At 38.4% G+C, this 19217-nt stretch overlaps 1 long non-coding RNA gene across 1 annotated transcript; it reads left to right on the top strand.

Moving 5' to 3' along the window:
* The first annotated feature begins 2900 nt into the window (after nucleotides 1-2900).
* Nucleotides 2901-13413, top strand: LOC123385689. Its single transcript, XR_006598649.1, has 2 exons — nucleotides 2901-3051; nucleotides 13140-13413. It is a non-coding gene; the product is annotated as an uncharacterized LOC123385689 (long non-coding RNA).
* Nucleotides 13414-19217: the final 5804 nt, after the last annotated feature.

The raw sequence follows: 19217 nt of genomic DNA, 5'->3' as shown, positions 1-19217 counted from the left end.
ATTTTCTGTTTTATACAAAAACCGTATGTCCACTAAATAAAGCATATCATGCAGTTCAAATGACCTCATCATATTAATTCTTTTTCTACTGGATATGATATCAGTTTATAAATTTCATTGTGATCTTGTTAAAATAAACTTGAATTCCTAGTTTTGTTTTCTGCTTCAAGTATTTCCAAACAATATCGTTTAGTGTGTGTCTGTAACAATTTCTTTAGAGATAGTACCTTTTATCACTAAACTTCTCAGCCTTATTTGATGTTTTGACCTTAGAGTGCACTCTGTGTGATGTTAATACTTTTGCCATTTGCCACTGTGAGCAGTGTTCTGATCTATTCTTGCTCGCTTCTTTATTTTCTACCTTTTTTCTTTATCCTTTATTATAGATAAGTACCTTGAAAATAGCATTTAGCTGTTTTTTTGCTCTTTTATTTAATCTGTTCTTTTTTTTTCTTTGAATATAAGACATAGCAAGGAGAATAATTTTATCCGTGCCCACTATTATTTATTGTGATGAATGATATACTTAATCTTTCTCTTGCCATCTTATTTTATGTTTTATGTTCATTGTGATTTCTGATCGCTTCTTCCTTTCACCTTTCGTGCCTCTTCCTTGTTTTATCATTTTTTTGGTCTTTTTTTTTCTGCTCTAGGGATATGAAATACTATATCTAAATGTTATTCTAAAGTGCTTACTCTTAAATTATTACAAACATATTCTTTCCCTATATTATTCTATCAAAGTTAAGAATTAAACGTTATTCATAACCACCAGCTTTCATATAGCCAAGAATTGTAACATGCATTTACTTCCCTTTTATTCCCCTTATCTTTTATTGAATAATCTGGGATTTTATTCCTATTTCTCTGTCTTCCATTCATTGCTCAGAAAATAGTTTAAAACTCATTAATTTGCAATATTGTGCATAATGGCATAATGATGAGGACTGAAGGTTGCTGTAGTTTTAATATTTAGGATGGGGAAGAAAATCATTTTGGAGTGTGTAGCACTCTTTTTTTTTTTTTTTTGAGAGAGAGAATCTTTGTTGTTGTTGTTGTTGTTATATATATATTTAAATGTTTGTTTGCTTGGGAACAGAGAGAGAGAGAGACAGAATCTGAAGTAGGCTCCAGGCTCCAAGCTGTCAGCACAGAGCCTGACACAGGGCTCAAATCCACAAACTGAAATCGTGATCTGAGCCAAAGTCAGATGCTTAACCGACTGAGCCACACAGGCACTCTGTAAGCAGGTTCCCCACCCAATGCAGAGCCCAATGCAGAGCTTGATCCCATGACCCTGGGATCATGACCTGAGCTGAAATCAAGAGTCAGATGCTCAACTGACTGAGCCACCCAGGTTCTCATCCCATGTCTAATTTATGAATTCACACAAATTTACGAAATTGCCATGAAAGATTGTTATTACTGTGACAAATTCTATACGTTAAAATTCTTTATTTTATTTTATTTTATTTTAGAGCATGAGCAGAGGATAGGGGCAGAGGAACAGAGAGAGAGAGAGAGAGAGAAAGAGAGAAAGAGAGAGAGAGAGAGAGAGAGAGAGAGAGAGAGAGAGAATCTTAAGCAGGCTCCATGCTCAGCAAGGAGCCCGATGTGGGGCTTCATCCCATGACTCTGGGATCACGACCTGAGATGAAATCAAGAGTCAGATGTTCAACTGACTGAGCCACCCAGTGCCCCACAGCTAGTATTTCTTAATAATTGTTTTGTCATTGGGTATGTACATTTTTAATTTATATGATGCTGATATTGACTCTCTCAGACTTATCCTCTGAGGTCTTTAACTTTCTTCACTTTACAATGTCAATCCCTTTTCCTATTTTATCATGCTTGGGGGGACCGCCTTCTGCTGATTTACCAATTCTAAAATTTTATTTTTAACAGCATTCTTTCTGCTTCTCAGTTCTTTGATTTAAATATTATATTTCTTTAATTATTGTTCTTCCTGCAACTATTTTTTTTTATGTCTCTGGTAGGTTCTTTTTCAGAGGGGCCTTTAGATGTGACTATGAATACTATTCAGAATTTATAAAAGATTATCTTCTGTTTTCTGCATTAAATCTTTTTAATTGGGAGCCATTTGTGCTGGTTGCCTAGTTTAGTGTCCTTCTTTCTAGATGCTCATTCTCCTCAAGAGTTTGGTAAATTACCTGTGCTTTATCATATTTATAAATTATAGTCTGAGCTAGTAGGACTCTTTTAGTACTTAGGATAGGTTAATGTGTAATTCTGTCTCTGGAGCATCCTGATCCACACCACCCCTCTTATCCCGGTGAAGACGCTTACTGGAGAATGTTCTAGACTCAAAGAGGGCATCCAGTTTACTTTGCTTGAGAGCCTGTTACCTGTCCCAGTGGCTCCCTGCCCACCCTGCTTCCCTGCCAGATGATTCATTCAAAAATTGTTGTGTTTCAGTGAATAAAGATGGCATTGAATTGAATCCAGACCGTGTTTCCTCTGGCTGACAGTCTTTCAAGTTGGTAAAAGTGACAGATTTCCATAGTTTCAATATAGTTGTAATTCTTATAATTCCTTGTTGTATGTGTCTGGGAGGTTTACGTCTTTTCTTTTTTAAAAAAATGATAGCTACAATTACCATTCTTAGAATTCTTCTAAAAGATTTTAACAGAGTAAATGTACCTTTCTGTAAATTTTTGTAATTTTTAATGATTGAAAGCACTTATCAAAAAAAAAGGAAGTGCCTCTAAATACAGAGAGGAAATGTAGCACACTACAAAGAGTCCTCAGGGCTAGGACTCAGAGCATCTGGATTCCAGCACTGGCGTGACACAAGCTGTGTGAGTCTGAGAAATTATATCCGCTCCTTGGGCTTCACTTTGAATTTTCTCATCTGTTAAATGAAGGTAGATTATTCGGACATCTTGCATCCTACCACAATTAGTCAGTTCTTCATTCAGTAAGGACTCATAGCCAGATATGGAACTATGCACAAAAGGATAAAAATAAAATACTAAAACGGAAGAAAATTATGAAGAAGGAAGAGAGGGAGGTAGAGGAAGAAAAGAACAGGTTAGGAGGAAAAGAATGCCTTTAGTATGTTCTAGGTCGATCGGGAGAGACTACATTAACTGCAAAATTTTTCAATAATTGTTATACTACAAAAATGCATATTGTTTAATAGAAGAGAGGAGTGAGGTCTTCGCACCTCCTGGAAGTTAGTGAATATTTGGGGTTTCGTTTATAGAGGTGACTTGAGCTTGTGTTCAAAGGCCGACCAGGAATTTGTCACAGGGATGAGTGGGCAGCCAGGAGGAAAGACCAACATGACCTGGTTGGGTAGGGAGAGGCTGGGGAGGGGCAGTGGGTGGGGGACACAGGCAAAGAGTTCCTGGAAACTGCTGAAGATGAGGGGCCTGTTGGACACTGCAGGAGACCATGTAGAGCCCAGGAGAAAGGGCTAGAAGTTATCTGGGTCATGTATAGCAGAACTAATGGCATAGCCATTGACGAAGACTATTTGTTTGCAGAAGATTAATGGGAGAGGGCGGACTGCCCAGAGGATGAGGAGAGATAGGAAAAGGGTTTGGATGGAGAGGCTGGAGGGCAGAGATGGATTTCAGTAGGGTAAGGAACATTTGGTGAGGGCTTAAAATTTTTCCAGGGGACAAAAATCCAAAGGGTGCCAAAGAGAGGGTGGGGAAAATGGAAATAGAGTCATGTCAAGTGGAAAGAAGTTGGGGTAGCTACTTGGGGATGGTGGTACCAGGAGCACAGGTGGCCCATAAGACTTGAATTCCCAGCAGAGGGAGAGGATGGGGGCAGAGCAAGGAAAGTAGTGTCAGCTCGTCTCAGCTATGGCTGTCACAACAGTCTAGTCTGTTTTTCAACATGAAGATAGAGGAAAACCAGTAATTGGCAAGAATTCCTGCTTAAGAATTCATCATAAGTATGATATTTAAATTTAAAGGCACAATAGATATTTTCATTAAGTTGATAGCTGGTCCAAGCACTCATTCTAAATTGACAGCAGCCTGCTTGTCACCGCAGATCATTAGCTGGAGTGATCATCCTGTCCTCTTCCCAGTCATGTCACGGACACTCCTGCTGGCTACTCACTGGCATTTGGTGGCAATTGCATCTACAAAGCCCCCCCAATGAGTAGCCTTTGAGTTAAAAATTGCCCACTGAAAATAATGGAGCAGACTCCTATAGGTGACACATGGCCTTTAGAAGCAACTTGTCATGTAAGTGTATTTCTAATTATGCAAGTAGGAATGATATTTCCAAGCACTGCCAATTCAGCTGTTCTGCTGTATTTCACATGGTGATTTGAAGATGGAGTCATGCCTGGGCAGGGAGAGCATTAGAGTCAAGGCACAAACTTGTTTAGGGAACACTCGATGGCAGGACAGGCCGAAGGGTGGCATTACTACTACAGAGTAAGTACATTGTGGATACTGTTAAAAGCAAGCTAGGTTATTACATACACAGTCTTGTGTGAATTGTCATACATCATCTAGAAGATATACACATCTTATTTTTTCCTGCTATGATTTTTCTACTGTACATTTTGTTGCTTTCCTTATTTCATACTGGAGGCATTTGGAACAAACTACTACAACTTAGGAAAAGCTGCCCCATCAGTGCAAATACCTTCCCCTCTTGGCAACACTTCCCCACCCTGGGTTCCTGGGAGGGCAGCAGGTGGGAGAGGTCCTGGTCTTAAATGTATTCCTGGCATGCCAAGTAGGAATGCTAGTAGCTTTTCAAAACAATGTTTGGAAAGAGTGATTTGTTTTTCTGGAATAATCAGTAATATAGTCCATCTAATTAATGGGCTAAATAGATTTCTTTTCCCTCAAATGGGCTGTCCTGTTTGCATAATGAGTGTTTAATACAGTGTTATAATTAAAAAAAATTTTTTTTTCAACGTTTATTTATTTTTGGGACAGAGAGAGACAGAGCATGAACGGGGAAGGGGCAGAGAGAGAGGGAGACACACAATCGGAAACAGGCTCCAGGCTCTGAGCCATCAGCCCAGAGCCCGACGCGGGGCTCAAACTCACGGACCGCGAGATCGTGACGTGGCTGAAGTCGGACGCTTAACCGACTGCGCCACCCAGGCGCCCCAACAGTGTTATAATTTTTAAATAGCTGACTTATAAGAGAGCTCCCACGCCGGATCCTGGTGGAGACATCCAGGCCATAAGAAAGTGGCATGCAGTTTTGGGCAGTCACATGCTCTGGATCAAAACAGAATTTTGTTTAAATTTACAGACAGCAAAATGTATGAGCTTTGAAAAATGCTTACATCTGTGTTATCACCACCATACGGAGGATGCAGAACGCTGCCGTTACACTGAAACAATTTCCTTGTTTTGCCATTTTGTAATCACACCAACCTCCATCCCTACTGCCAGCAACCACTGGTCTGTTCTCCACACCTGTGATTTTGCCTTTTCTAGAATGTCATGTAGATGGAATCACGCAGTATGCAACTTCATTAGTCAGGCTTTCTGCACTTAGCAGAATGCATTTGAGAGTCATTTTATTTTATTAAGTATAATATTACTTGTTTTTGGTTTGTCTTCTCTCTGCCATTTTCTGTTCTTCTGTTCCCCTTTTCCTGGCTTCTTTGGACTCTTGGAAAATGTTTTTGGTATTCCATTTTTTCTTTATTTCTTGGCTTTTTGGCTATATATCTTTGCATTTTTAAATGGTTGTTCTGGGTATTACAATATACATAACATTTTTTTTTACAGTCAATTGACCATTACCAACTTTACCATTAAAAATGTAACATAGAAGCTTTACAACCATATACTTCATATTACCCTCTGTATACATTGGGTACCCCACGAGATATTGTAGTTTTTGTTTTAATAGTCATACATATTTTAAGGATATAAGGAAAGAAAAGTAATTTAATATTTATCCAGATCTTTGCCAACCTGATTGCCTTTCCTTGGTTTCTGAAGTTATAAGTTTTCCTCCAGCCCATAGAATTTTACATCCTTCTAGTTGATGTCTCTCTCTTTTTTGTAAAGTTTATTTATTGTTGAGAGAGAGAGAGAGAGAGAGAGAGAGAGAGAGAGAGAGAGAGAAAACGTACAAGTGGGGGAAGGGAAGAGAGAGAGAAGAAACAGAATCCAAAGCCGGCTCCAGGCTCTGAGCTGTTAGCACAGAGCCCAATGCAGGTCTTGAACCCATGAACCTTGATATCATGATCTGAGCTGAAGTCGGATGCTTAACTGACTGAGCCGCCCAGGCCCCCCTAGTTGATTCTCTTGATGACAAATCCTTTTAGTTTTTAATCATTGAGAATATATTTCATATTAATTTCTGAAGATATTGCACTTGATATAGAATTCTGGATTGACGAATATTTTCTTTTAGCACTCTAAAAATGTGCTCCAGTGTTTTCTAGACTCCATGGTTTTTGATGAAAAATCCAGAGTAATTCTCTCAAAAATAAATAAATGTTAAAATAATAAGTAAGTAAGTAAGTAAGTAAGTAAATATCCCTGAACAATGTTAATCTTTCTTCTTCAGTGGGCAAACCAACTGATTCAGTTCAGGTTGCAAGTCCTGACTCACTTTTTGTGAATGGTGGTTCCATATCCAATTCAAATTTCCAAGCCCCTCCCATGCTCTGTGACTGCCCCCCCCACCCCCCCCACCCCCCCCCCCCGGCTTGTATTACTCAGGGCTTAGTCTGGAAGCTCTGGGGCTGTTTCAGATAGTTGTTCAATTTGCAAAATCTTTGCTAAATGCTTCCTTGGGTCCCTTGCATGTATATGCCACTCAGGGGTGAGCCAAGGACTTTCACTGGTTCATTCTCAGAATAAGGGGATGCCTGCCTCCAGCTCTCTACTCACCAGGATTTCACCACACTTTCTTTACCCCCTCTTCATGGTTCCTCTGGCCAAAGAAACAGGGTTTTTGTTTTTGTTTTCTTTCCACCTCAGGTTTTAGGTTTTATGCTGCAGTGGCAGAAACAGTACTGTTTTGCAACCGAGGTTATCCTTAGAGCAGAGATAGAAAAATAAGAGAAAAAAGGAGAGGTGAAGAAATAGATTCCTTCCACACTCTCAGACTTACGGGGTCTCTTTTCCTGGTCCTCCGGCTGGGAAGAATGGGTTACACATGGAGTTCTTGCTGTCTGCTCTCTGTGTTTCTGTCAGTGGCTCGCCCTTTAGGTCAAAGACAGGAGAATAAAGGAAAAGATGAGTAAACTCGCTTCTGTATTGGTCATCCTTCAAGTTTTGACTTCCTTCCCTAAATCACCTGCTCTTACTTACTTTCCAGAGTCCTCAGAAGTTGTTTTTGTATTTTGTCCAGAGTTTTTAGCTGTAATTAGTAGGAGAAATAGGTGAAAATGGGCTCATTCCATCTTTGCTGGCACCTGAAGTTCCAAATTCGTTTTGAATCAGTTGTCAACCCATCCGTACTTTTTTTTTTTTTTTTTTTTTTTTTTTTTTTACAAAACACACCACTTCTTCAGCTCCTTCCTCTCCGGCTTTAGCTTCAATGTGATCAACCAGTCCATTAACTTCTAGGGGCTTTTCCTGGCCTTTGCTAGCAGCTTCCCTCCTGGGGGGCAGCTCTTCAAATCACTTCCCTAGGAAACATACCTCTCTTGGTTTATTCCTGGGACCACCCACATCTATGAACATGCACTCCTCTGCTCTGCAGATGCCATGTTCTTCTGTTGTGGCCTGGACCAGCTGCACTTCACTCTGGGACCTCTAAACCTTTTTGTTGACAGTTTTTACTCTGAACAGATGTTGTGTTTTGTCAAATGCTTTTTCTGAGATGATCATATGGTTCTTATCTTTTTTCTTATTAATGTGGTGTATCACATTGAATGGTTTGTAATACTGAACCACCCTTGCATCCCTGGCGTAAATTCCACTTGATCGTGGCAACTGTTTCTTAAAATATAGTGTTGAGTTCAGTTTGCTAATATCTTGTTGAAGATTTTTACATCTATGTTCATCAGAGATGTTGGTCTGTAGTTTTCTTTTTGTAGTGTCTTTGCTGGTTTTGGTGTCAGGATAACAGTGTCCCCATGGAATGAATTTGGAAGCTTTTTGTCCTCTCCTATTTTTTTGGAATAGTTTGAGAAGACTAGGTATTAACTCTGGTTGCTTTTTTTTTTTTTTTGTAATTAAAAGTACTTTTTTGGGGGTGCCTGGGTGGTTCAGTCGGTTAAGGTCCGACTTCAGTTCAGGTCATGATCTCACGGTTTGTGGATTCAAGCCCTGAATTGGGCTCTGTGCTGACAGTTCAGAACCTGGAACCTCCTTTGGATTCTGTCTCCCTCTCTCTCTGCCCCTCCCCAATTCGCACTCTCTCTCTCTCTCAAAAATAAATAAAATATTAAAAATAAACTTCTAAAAATACTTTATGTTTTAATTTTAATTTATTTAATTTTATTTTAATTCCAGTATATTTAGAGTACTATATTAGTTTTGGGTGCACAATATAATGATTCAACAATTCTGTACGTTACTCAGTACTCATAAGTATCCCATTACTCCTTATCACCTATTTCACCTATCCCCCGACTCCCCTACACTGTGGTAACCATCAATTTGTTCCCTATAGTTGAGTCCATTTCTTGACTTGTCTCTTTTTTCTCCTTTGCTCATTTGTTTTGTTTCTTAAATTCCACATATGAGTGAAATCATAGGGCATTTGTCCTCCTATGACTGATTTATTTCACTTAGCATGATACTCTCTAGATCCACCCATGTTGTTGGAAATGGCAAGATTTCATTCTTTTTTATGGCTAAGTAATATTCCATTGTATAAATATACCAATTCTTTATGTATTCATCTATTGATGGACACTTGGACTGCTTCCATAATTTGGCTATTGTAAATAATGCTTCAATAAACTTAGGGGTCCCATGTATCCCTTTAGTGTTTTTGCATTCTTTGGGTAAATACCCAGTAGAGCAATTGCTGGATCATAGGGTAGTTCTATTTTTAATTTTTTCAGAAACCTCCATACTGATTTCCAAAGTGGCTGTACCAGTTTGCATTCCCACCAATAATGCATGAGTGTTCCTTTTTCTCCATATCCTCACTAACTTGTTTCTTGTGTTTCTGATTTTAGGTATTCTGACAGGTGTGGGGTGATATTTCATTGTAGCTTGGATTTGTATTTCCCTGATGATGAGTGATGTTGAGTATCTTTTCATGTGTCTTTATGTCTTCTTTGGAGGAATGTCTGTTCATGTTTTCTACCCATTTTTAAATTGAGTTTATTATTTTCTGAGTGTTGGATTATATAAATTCTTTATATATTTTGGATATTAACTCCTTATTAGACATGCCATTTGCAAATATCTTCCCCCATTCAGTAGGCTGCCTTTTAGTTTTGTTGGTTGTTTCCTTCACTGTGCAGAAGCTTTTTATTCTGATGTAGTCCCAGTAGTTTATTTTTGCTTTTGTTTCCCTCACCTCAGGAGACATAGCTAGAAATGTGTTGCTACCGCCAATGTCAGAGAAATTACTGCCTGTGTTCTTTTCTAGGATTTTTATGTTTTCAGGTCTCACATTTATACCTTTAACTCACCGTGGGTTTATTTTTGTGTATGGTATAAGAAAGTGGTCCAGTTTCATTCTTTTGCACGTAGCTGACCAGCTTTCCCAGCATCACTTGTTGAAGAGACTTTTTCCCATTGCATATTCTTACCTGCTTTGTCTAAGATGAATTGACCATATAATCGTGGATTTATTTCTGGGTTTTCTATTCTGTTCTATTGATCTGTGTGTCCATTTCTGTGCCAGTACCGTGCTGTTTGGTCACTACAGTTTTGTAATATAACTTCACGTCTGGAATTGTGATGCCTCCAGCTCTGCTTTTTCTTTTCAAGATTGCTTTGGCTATTTGGGGTCTTCTGTGGTTCATACAAATTTTAGATTGTTTGTTCTAATTCTGTGAAAAATGTGGTTGATATTTGTTGCTTTAAATCTATGGATTGCTTGGGGCAGTATGGACATTTTAACATTAGTTCTTCCAGTCCAGGAGCATGAAATGTCTTTCTATTTTTTTGTGTCATCTTCAATTTCTTTCATCAGTGTTTTATAGTTTTCAGAGTACATGTTTTTCCCCTCTTCGGTTAAGTTTATTACTAGGTATTTTGTTATTTTTTGTGCAATTGTAAATGGTATTTCTTAAAAATTTCTCTTTCTTCTGCTTCATTATTAGTGTATAGAAATGCAACACATTTCTGTACATTGATTTTATATCCTGTGACTTTACTGAATTCATTTGTTAGTTCTAGTAGTTTTTGGTGGAGTCTTTAGGGTTTTCTATTTATACTACCATGTCATCTGCAAATACTGAAAATTTTACTTCCTCCTTACCGATTTGGATGTCTTTTATTTCTTTGTCTTATTGCTGTGGCTAGAACTTCCAGTACTATGTTAAATAAAAGTGGTAAAAGTGGACATCCTTGTCTTGTTCTTGACCTTAGGGGAAAAGTTCTCAGCTTTTCTCCATTGAGTATGATGCTAGCTATGGGTTTTTCATAAATGGCTTTTATTATGTTGAGGTAGGTTCCCTCTAAACCTGAGGGTTTTTATCATGAATGGATGTTGTACTTTGTCAAATGTTTTTTCTGCATCTATTTTTTTTAAATTTTTTTTTTCAACGTTTATTTATTTTTGGGACAGAGAGAGACAGAGCATGAACGGGGGAGGGGCAGAGAGAGAGGGAGACACAGAATCTGAAACAGGCTCCAGGCTCTGAGCCATCAGCTGATGGCTCAGAGCCTGACGCGGGGCTCGAAATCACGGACCGCGAGATCGTGACCTGGCTGAAGTCGGACGCTTAACCGACTGCGCCACCCAGGCGCCCCTTTTCTGCATCTATTGAAATGATTGGATGCTTTTTATCCTTTCTCCTATCAATGTGATATATCATGTTGATTGGTAGCTTTTAATGCTTCTTCAAATGTTTGGTAGAATTCACTTGTGAAGTCATCTCTTCCTGGACCTTTTTGGAGGGAGTTTTTTGATTATTGATTTAAATTTGTTGCTAGTAATCAGTTTGTTCAATTTTTCTATTTCTTCCTGATTCAGTTTTGGAAGGTTATATGTGTCTAGGAATTTATCCATCTCTTCTAGGTTGTCCAATTTGTTGGCATATAATTTGTCAGAATATCTTCTTATAATCCTTTGTGTTTCTGTGGTATTATTTTTTTATTTCTCCTGCATTTCTGATTTTATTTATTTGAGCTCTCTCTCTTTTTTTCTTAATGAACTTGACTAAAGGTTTATCAATGTTGTCGATCTTTTCTAAGAACCAGCTCCTGGTTTCATTGATCTTTTGTTATTTAGTCCCTATTTAATTTATTTCTGCTCTAATCTTTATTATTTCCTTCCTTCTACTGGCATTGGACTTTGCTTATTTTTTTTCTGCTCCTTTAGGTGTAAGTTTAGGTTGTTTATTTGAGAGTTTTCTTGTTTCTTAAGGTAGTTCTATACGATTGTGTTCAGAAAAGAGCCATGTGTTCAGTTTTCACCATTACATAATTTTAACAGGGCTTCAAGAGGATGATTGAAAGGAAGGACCATTTGCTAACTGTTGATTATTCAGAATGAATTATCTACACCTACTTCTCCTTTGCCTCCCAGCATTGTCATTTATTGAGTACTTACTGTGAACCAGTCCTGTCAGTGGGCACTCACAGATAAAGAAGAAAGATATTGTCTTGATTTCTGAGGACCTCAAGGTGTCTATGAGCAGATAATTTTGTCTGACACACAGGAATTAGTGGGCAAGTGTATGTGGGTGTAGGTGCCTCTCCATCTCTTTTGAATAACTCAGAATTATGTTATGATTTGGTCCATACTAATCACTTCTATTTATTTGGGTTAAAAAAAAAGAAAAACAAACTAAACCTTTCCCTACCATATAAAAACTCTAAATCTTAAAATCTGAGTAGAGGCCAGTGTTTTCTCATTGCACTGAGAAAGAAAACAGCCAGTCTTAAAATCTTTTCCTGTTTTGTACCAAGTGTGAATTTTATTTTTGCTTCACATTTTCTTTGTTCTTACTCCAGTTTCTCCGTTATTTTCTCAGGAAGGAGAAATCTCCTTCCATTTTCAGCCCAACAGAGGGGAATTTATACCCAAATGTCCTCATCAGATTGACAAAGCATCCTGCAGGGACATACCAGAGCTCATTTAATCCCTGGGAGAGGTGAGAGAGCAGGGTGAGCAAGCTGGATGGGATGCCCGCAGTGATTTTGGTTGATGTATGGCTGCATTGTTTAAAGAGAAAAACTTGCATCTCTGTTGTTTTCCTTTTATGAGTTTAAAAGCTAATTCTAAACCCAAATGGGGAGAAGTTTTAGAAGCAGAATTCTATAGCAAGTTGAGAGTAAAAGGTGACAAATGGCACTAGGAGTGTGCGTATCTTCTGAATGGAAAGAAAACTCTGGTTTATTGTTGCTGATTTTCTTTCCGTATTCCACATAACTCTAACAGTGACACTGATCAGGCTGGAAAGAAATGAGTCTTCTGGGGTTCCAGAGGACCTATGACAGTCTAAAGGGATATGAGCTGTACTCTAATTTTGCCTACTAAATATCAGCAGAGGGAGCTGAGAGAGGGGTTGGTGGGATAATAATTACAACGGATGTTTTTAAGCACTTTAATGTGGACCAGGCAGTGTTATAAGAGCTTTGTAAATGTGAACTTATTTGTTCCTCAAAATCCTGTGAGGCAAGCATTATTATTCACATTTTGTATATAGGAAAACCTGAGGTTCAGAGAGGGTGAGAAACTTGCCCAAGGTCACACAGCTAGAAAGGCACTGTGGCTTGAGAACCCACATCCCAAATCACAAACTTGTAAAGAAGAGGACATTCGAGGGGAAAAAACTGGAAGAGGATCATTACTTACATGTTGGAAACACTGCAATCTTTAAGAGACAGTAAAACCTTGGATTGTCAGTAACTTATTCTGTGAGTGTTCTACAAGACGAAGAAACATTTCTAATAAATTTTAATTTGATAAATGAGTGATGTCTTGCAATATGAGTAGTACGTGATGACAAATGTCACATGATCACAACCGAGCCAATGGTTCTCTCTCTCTCTCTCTCTCTCTCTCTCTCTCTCTCTCTCTCGCTGCAGGATTGTAGGTGATCATCTCCCATGCTCGGATGCTCGGTCTCAGGCTGTGGTGTTTGGCAGAAATCAGTGATTTTTCAGAACGTTGGAAGGTGCCCACAACTGGCACTAGTGTATTTTTTGTCCCTCTAAAGCACCTATGGACAGTCCTATGCTTTTCCAGACCAGAGGAAGCTTAGGAAGGCTTTGCTTCATTCTAGGTCAGCCTGCCTGCAGATATAGTCCCTTTCCTCTGCTGCCTTATTGTCAGTTACATTAAATACAGTCTATGACAAGAGTTTATTAACACTGTACTGTAGTCAACATCCATTAGAGTGTATACAATGGCCCCCATGCAGAAAACGATTCCATTGAGCCAATAGTCAGTAATGATTTCATTAGTGATAGTGAAAATCGTCCTACACAATAACCCTTCTGTCTCTTGTCTCTCTCACACCAGCCATGAAGGTTTTCAAAGGTAAGTGTAGGTTAATTTATTTATTTTTTCTTTATATTTTGTATTTTCTTTACTATTTTGTATTATATTACAGTATTGTAATAATTTCTATAGGAATATTTTTGGGTTGTGGAATGAGTCCTCTGAGTTTCCATTATTTCTTATGGGGAATTTCGTCTTGGTATGCAGGTGCTTTGGGTTCCAAGCATGCTTCCGGAACGAATTTTGCTCGCAAACCAAGGTTTTACTGTACTGTAATCTCATTTGGTACATTCATTCAACATACATTTATTGAGTACCTACTGAGTGCCAGGTACTGTGTATTTTAAGATATAATGTATTAATAGAAAATCTGAGGTATAATAAGGCCAACAGATTAGGAGATGATTGCCTTTGAAGGCCATGGTGGGGCCACATGGGAAGGCATGAGGGTCAGTCAGGAGGCAAGGGATGGTGGAGCTGTGGACAAGAGCCTTCATTGTGTTTTCTGCAGGAAGGAACAGGTGAGGCAGGGTAAGCAGATTTAGGATTGGCTCTGAGACACAAGGGACTGTCCCTAGTTGTCTGGTACCTGACCCTGGGGTGATTAGAGCAGGGAGACAGTGGTATAAAGTATGAAGAAGGTGGTTGGGATGTGGGCTTTTGATTGGTTGGTTTGCATTTGAAAAGTACACTCATGGGTAAATTGTTTATAATCTCTAGGAATTGGTTATTCCTGGAAAGGGTAGTTTCTCCAGGATCAGCAAGGCCCTAGATATTAAAGCATCCAAAGACAGCAAATAAAAGACATGGTTAATACACTGTGCCAAATGTTGGGGGTATAACAGAGAGCAAGGCAAGCAAAACCAAATGTGTGTGTGTGTGTGTGTGTGTGTGTGTGTGTGTGTGTGTGTGTACAGGTAATAGACATTAAAGAAATACATAATTTAATTATTATTATTTAAAAATTTTTTAATGTTTCTTTATTTTTGAGAGAGAGAGGAGGGGGGAGGGGCAGAGAGAGAAGGAGACAGAATCCAAAGTAGGCTTCAGGCTCTGAGCTGTCAGCACAGAGCTTGCTGCAGGACTTGGACCCACGAACCGTGAGATCATGATCTGAGCTGAAGTCAGATACTTAACCAACTGAGCCACCCTGGCGCCCCAAGAAATACATAATTTAATTATTATTTGCAATCCTGCTAGATTCTATGGCAGGCAAGTCCAAGGTGCTAGAAAAACATATTACAGGGAATTGGCCTGACATGGGGGTTGCAATTAAGATGTTGACTGAGGTTGGAGTATCAGAATCTAAGATTCTGACAGGCAATTTGGTGTTGGCTCTTCGTGGGAAGCCTTAGTCTTGGCCTTAAGGACCTCCAGATAGAATTGCCTGAATGTGCTTACCCAGATGACTTCCACAGGGAAGTGATGAGAGTTAGAGAATATGGCAGGTGGAAGCTATCTTTTTCATTACCCACCTTTGGAAATCACATAGTATCACTTCTGCTACATTCTCTTCCTTAGAAAGCAAATTGCTAAGTGCAGCACACCTTCAAGGAGAGGAGAATTAGTCTGAAATAAGAAGTTCAAATAGTTTTTCAACATATTTTAAAAACACTACTGTCCTAATGTCTAATTATTTTACTACTATAGATGCCCTAAACCCCATAATAAAATAGTTTAAAAAAATTTTAATGTTTATTTTTGAGAGAGAGAGAGAAGAGAGGGAGACATAGAATCTGAAGCAGGCTCCAGGCTCCAAGCTTGTCAGCACAGAGCTCAACTGGGGGCTCGAACTCACAAACCATGAGATCATGACCTGACTTTGAAATCATGACCTGAGCCCAAGTTGGATGCTTCACCGACTGAGTCATGCAGGTGCCCTTAACATAGTTGTTAAAAATTTAAAACATCGATTTCCCTTTAAAGATAATAAAGGAAGAAAAAGATCATCTTTTGTATTTTCTCACACATTTAGCATTTCCAGCGCTCTCCATTTCTTCTTGTACATGTGAGTTCCCTTCTGATATTATTTCCTTACAGCCTGAAAAGTTTCCTTAGCATTTTTTGCTATACAGGTCTGCTGCTGAGGAATTTTCTGAGCTTTTGCTTATCCTACAATCTCATGTTTTGAATGATGTTTTCTTTGGGTGTAGAAATATTTACATACACATAGGTTTTACTTTTCAGCATTTTAAAGCTATTTTTCTCCACTGTTTTCTGGCATCCATTGTTTCATGTGAGAAATTAGCCATCATTTGTATAATTTATATTATTATTCTGAAGGTGGTGCCTTTTTTGTTTTGAATATTTTATCTTTATTTGTGGTTTTCAGCAGTTTGACTAGTTATGCCTAGTTGTAGTGTTTTGTATTTTCTACTTTGTGTTCAGTGGTGGTGTCGAATGCTCCTTGATTATGTAGGTTCATGTTTGTAACCAAATTTGAGAAGTATTTAGTAAAAAAATTTTGTTCTATTAACGTAGGGCAATACATCAATTAATATTTTTATATTCAACCACCCTTGCCCCCATTCCTGGGGTAAAGCACATGCAGTCATGGTGTATAATCCTTTAATATGCTGTTAAATTCAGCTTGCTAATGTTATGAGAGATTTTTGTATATATATTCATAAGGGATATTGCTTATAGTTTATTTTTTTGGTGATATCTGTATGGCTTTGGTATTAGGGTGATGCTGGCCTTATAGAATGAATTAGAAGGTTTTTCTACTATTATATTTTTTGAAAGAGTTTGATGATTGGTGCTTATTCTTTAAATATTTGGTGAAATCCACTGGTATAGCCATATGGATCCTGAGCTTTCCTTTGTGGAGATTTTGATTATTGACTCAATCTCTTTACTTTTTATAGATCTGGTTTCATTTTCTATATCCTCTAATCCACTTTTGGTAATTTGTGTTTTTCTAGGAAGTTGTCCATGTCATCTAGATTGTCTAACTTGTTGGTGTACAATTGTTCATTGTATTCTCTTGTATTTTTCATTTTCTGTAAAGTCAGTAGTGGCATCAATGAATTTAAAAATTCAAATACTATCATTTTCAGTTCTAGAATTCTCATACTCTTTTTATAGTTTATATTTCTATGGTGATACATCCCATCTGTTCACTCATTTTATTCATTTTTTCCTTTAAGTCCTTGAAAATATTTATAATAGCTATTTATAATTCCTTATAGGTAGATTTCAGCATCTAGACAATTTCAGAATTTGTTGATATTAAGGTTTTTTCTTGGTTATGGCTTACATTTTACTGCTTCTCTGTGTATCTAATAGTTTTCTATTACATGATGGACAATATATTTTCAGAAGTTTGGATCATTTTCCTTCCTTTATTGTGTATTGGGTTTTGGTTTTACAGACAGGAAGTTATTAATGGGTCCTTTTGATTCTGTCAAGCTTGATTCTATTCTTTCTTATGGCTTCTTCATTTCAGTTTTGTTTTTTATCCCTGAGGCAAGGTTTTTATTCTGTGAGTTATCCTTGTTAGTAAAACATTGGCTTTTTGGTTTCCAATGGAGTGCTCTAATTTTTGGTGAAAACTCTTCACTCTGACTTGGCCAAAATTTCACCACCTTTCAATTCGTTGCAATTTCTAATCCGTTCTTTCATTTCTAAGCCTCATATCAGTCTTCCTTTTCTAAGTCTTTGTGGAAGCAATCTGCATGTTCTTCAATGGACGAATGAATATACAAATGTGATAAATCCACACAATGGAATATTACTCACCCATAAAAAGGAATGAAGTACTAATACATGCTACAATGTAGATTAATCTCTAAAACAGTATGTTAGCTGAAAGAAACCAGGCACCAAAGGTCCCTTGTGACACCGTTTATATAAAAAATCTAGAATAGGTAAATCCATGGAGACAGAAAGCAGATTGGTGGTTGCCAAGGGAGAATGGATAATGAGCAGTAACTGTGTAGTGGGTATGAGGTTTTATTTTGGGGTAATGATTCAATCAAGTGGGATAGGTCCACAATCTATGCCCCATATGTCACTGATAATAATTCAGTATTGGTCCTGGTGTGCGTGTGTGTGTGTGTGTGTGTGTGTGTGTGTGTGTAGCATAGATTAAGTAAACTACTGGAAACGAAATGTCATTTTCAACTTAAATTTATTCAATTGGAATATTGGTTACATGTATAGTGACATTTAAGCAAATGACTTGCCTCTATTAGTCTAGCAACAATCCAACAGATGTGGGATGTAAAGTCCAATATTTAACTCAGGAACTCTGGCTATGTGAGAGGAACCACCTAGAGTCTTGATTACATGAGGCCTTGCCAGGGGTTTTTAGGAGTCATGGTGAGGAGACTTTGGGCTATGGGTTGAGGTTTAGGACACTTAACTCTTGAAGATAGAGGTGAAAACTGCTCCTGACCTATGTGAGGAGTGTCTGGAGAGTCACAACTTTCACCATGAGGAGGGACATTCTCTCACTATATGTTATTTGTCCTGATGGGTGTATTACAACAGCAGGACCCTCTAGGAAGTAGGGCTATGTCATTGAGGAACAGGCAGAGGCAGTAGGGTGGGTGCGATGTCTTGGTGGAGAGAGATTCTAGTCAATGAGGGATCAGGAAACTGTCCCTGAGATGAGTATGGGGGTAAAGAAGAGAGGCAAAGAATTTGGGTAGGAAGAGTGAAGGACAAATAATGGTTCAGGCCTGGAGAATTTGTCCTCATTTCCTCAGAAGAAGGGATGATAATCTGGAGAAGCAAATGGTCCTTTTGGAAGTTAGACAAGAGAGCTTTTAACCCTGATAGGGGGGAGAGTTGTCCACAACCTGGTTAAAGAGTCATTTACAGTGGGGCTTGATAAATACATCAGGGTGTGCATAGGGGCTACGTGGTGCCACTGTGGATTATAATAGAGATCACAGTTGCAGACACACACACTGGCTACATTTCCTGTGCCAGGAACCATTTAGGGATAATTTAAACCATTTAGGGATAATTTTTGGTAACCACCCCAGAACTTAGTAGCTTAATCTTAGGATTTGGTGGATTGATCAGGAGGATTCTGTTTTATGTACCCAAGGCACTGGAGTAACTTGAAGGTCCAAAATAGCCTCAATCACATGGTAGCACTTGGTGCTGGCCACCAGCTTGGAGTTCAGGTGGGACTGTCAGCTAGTAGGTGGGGCCCATATGGTTGCTTGGGCTTCCTCATAGTATGGCGGTTGGTTTCCAAGAAGGAGTATTTCAAAGGGCAGAGAGGGAAACTATATATCTCTTAAATCCCAATCTTGAATGTTATACAGTATACTTCCATAATAGTCTATTGGTTAAAACAGGCAACTGGATCAGTCCAGATTCAAGAGAAAGGGACTTAAACTTTACCTCGTGGTGGAAGAGTGGTGAGGTCATACTGCAAAAGAGCATTTGGAAGGGGAGACATTGTTGTGGATATCTTTGGGAACATAATCTGCAGGGTCTTTCCAGGTGAGAGAAAGGACCTGAGAGAATGAGAAGGTCTCCATGATAATAGACAAAACTTACACTCCACTTACCAATAAATTAAACTATTTACTTCTCATAACACTTTAACAGTATAATACTACTAGTATACCTATTTCTGGGTAGGGAAAGTGAACATGGAGCAATTATGTAATTTTTTAAGGTCACTTAGTAGTGGAGTCAGG

This window comes from Felis catus, chromosome B2 (assembly GCF_018350175.1).
Source record: "Felis catus isolate Fca126 chromosome B2, F.catus_Fca126_mat1.0, whole genome shotgun sequence".
Classification (NCBI taxonomy): Eukaryota; Metazoa; Chordata; class Mammalia; order Carnivora; family Felidae; genus Felis; species Felis catus.
Note: the sequence above shows the minus strand (reverse complement) of the source record. Positions and strands in the feature narration are given on the sequence as shown.